Genomic DNA, 2831 nt, shown 5'->3' with positions numbered 1-2831 from the left:
CACCATAGTGTGATGATTTAAGCAGCCTATTCATGATGTTAGCGCCAAACGATGTCTGAACTTCAAAGGTTTGTGCTAGCAAGCTAGCTACTGTGTGTGTTTTGCTTATCCCAGAAGGGCTGGCTGGAAGTGGAAAGGCTGGGGTCATCCTATGTAAAACAATAGATCATGATTCGTTCAATTTGAAACAGGGATATCCAACCAGCGAAGGGTGCCGACTTGAAGTCTGAGGGCACAGCCCCGTCATTATCGGCGCTCCGTGCCGATACATCAAAACAGCCGTTCCAGAATCTCAAGTCAGGAAGACTTCGGGAGCTGGTGTCAGACACACTAAAACAATTGTCCCTAATGTGGTTAAAGCGTTGTTGACATAGAACATCCAATGTTTGATGTTTTTCTATTCAAAAGGGGGATTTTGAGAGCGAAAACCTGAAAAAAATGGCGTATCGTTTTGGTATCAAGTATCTTTTCTTTTTTTTCTTCAAATTTTGCTCTCCAGAGGATGTCGCATAAAAGAACACATGGCGCTTTGAAATTTGTAATAAATACATTTTGCACGATATTTTAGGTTTGTTACAGTAAATCTACCCAAATCAATGTTAGAACATGCTAATTTAGAAGATGACTAGTCATTATTAGCCTGGTTCTGTATGGAATGCAGACACATTATGGAACACAGGTCATTATCAATTATTATCAATTATTTAATGTGCTGGTGTCACCAACTAAAAAAGTTATTGTAGAATCCTGCAGTCCTAAAGCTTGAGGTTGGTGGGTGCTCCTAGTGAGAAACAGTTTGGCAACCACAGTCTCTCAGGACTTGGCCATATAGGATAGCTATAGAAGTGTACATTGACTCAGCCCTTCATACCAACGTCTGGTGGTGGCATCCAAAGATCGATGAAAGAGTGTAAGACATTGAGTGCACAGTCAGTGGAAAGTTTAAGTGTCAGGCTAGCCAATGTAACGACCTCCGATATTATTGGATGTGTCTTGTATCTCCTGGTCTTAACTACACAGGCAGTCATTTTACATGTGTCATTGGGGGAGATTAAAAAAATATTTTCTCAGTTTATGTACATGTCAAAATGAATTGTTAAGCTATATTGTTTGTTTCATGTCATTTAATTGAAACTAAACGGACAGTCTATCGTCGGCTGGTATGAGCCAGGCCTAGCTAGCTGTCATCCTTTTATGATTGTGAGCAGAGATTTTCTTTACAAATACAAGTGGACTGTGTTTGTTTGTCAAGTGATCATTAGCATCCTCCTTGGCAGTCCATCTGCAGACATCAAACAGACACGGTCCCTCTGCGGTAATGAAGAGCCTTGTACCTTCCGCTGTAAAGCCACCTGCAGGACTGGCGGCAGCGGAAACAAAAAGGCTTCCCACTAAATAAGTCCTTGTCGCTGGTCTGGAGAGGAAAGGACAATAGGCTGAGAGGTGGCCTGGGCCTTTACACCCGTGCCAACTAGTCTGAACAACACGGAGAGGAGGAGGAAGCCTGACACCTGCATGCACTCGAGGCCTAGCAGACATTTGTGCTGTATATGGCTGGTGGGTGGAGAGGGTCACACATGCACAGTTTTTACACACACACACACACACACACACACACACACACACACACACACACACACACACACACACACACACACACACACACACACACACACACACAGCGGCAGGTAGCCTAGCCGTTAGAGTATTGAGCCAGGAACCGAAAGGTTGCTAGTTCGAATCCCGAGTTGACAGGGTGGGAAAAAAGATGTCTATGTCCTTGAGCAAGGCACTTTACCCTAATTGCTCCAGGGTCTCTGTTGATAATGGCTGACCCTGGGCGTGACCCCAGTCTCTGTTGATAGTGGCTGACCCTGGCCGTGACCCCAGTCTCTGTTGATAGTGGCTGACCCTGGCCGTGACCCCAGTCTCTGTTGATAGTGGCTGACCCTGGGCGTGACCCCAGTTTCTGTTGATAATGGCTGACCCTGGGCGTGATCCCAGTCTCTGTTGATAATGGCTGACCCTGGGCGTGACCCCAGTTTCTGTTGATAATGGCTGACCCTGGGCGTGATCCCAGTCTCTGTTGATAATGGCTGACCCTGGCCGTGACCCCAGTCTCTGTTGATAATGGCTGACCCTGGGCGTGATCCCAGTTTCTGTTGATAATGGCTGACCCTGGGCGTGACCCCAGTCTCTGTTGATAATGTCTGACCCTGGACGTGACCCCAGTCTCTGTTGATAATGGCTGACCCTGGACGTGACCCCAGTCTCTGTTGATAATGGCTGACCCTGGGCGTGACCCCAGTCTCTGTTGATAATGTCTGACCCTGGGCATGACCCCAGTCTCTGTTGATAATGTCTGACCCTGAGCGTGACCCCAGTCTCTGTTGATAATGTCTGACCCTGAGCGTGACCCCAGTCTCTGTTGATAATGGCTGACCCTGGACGTGACCCCAGTCTCTGTTGATAATGGCTGACCCTGGACGGGACCCCAGTCTCTGTTGATAATGGCTGACCCTGGGCGGGACCCCAGTCTCTGTTGATAGTGGCTGACCCTGGGCGTGACCCCAGTCTCTGTTGATAATGGCTGACCCTGGCCGTGACCCCAGTCTCTGTTGATAATAGCTGACCCTGGCCGTGACCCCAGTCTCTGTTGTTAATGGCTGACCCTGGCCGTGACCCCAGTTTCTGTTGATAATGGCTGACCCTGGCCGTGACCCCAGTCTCTGTTGATAATGGCTGACCCTGGCCGTGACCCGTGACCCCAGTCTCTGTTGATAATGGCTGACCCTGGCCGTGACCCCAGTCTCTGTTGATAATGGCTGACC

The sequence above is a fragment of the Salvelinus namaycush genome, unplaced genomic scaffold (assembly GCF_016432855.1).
Source record: "Salvelinus namaycush isolate Seneca unplaced genomic scaffold, SaNama_1.0 Scaffold1273, whole genome shotgun sequence".
NCBI lineage: Eukaryota > Metazoa > Chordata > Actinopteri > Salmoniformes > Salmonidae > Salvelinus > Salvelinus namaycush.
This window is presented reverse-complemented; position numbering follows the sequence as displayed.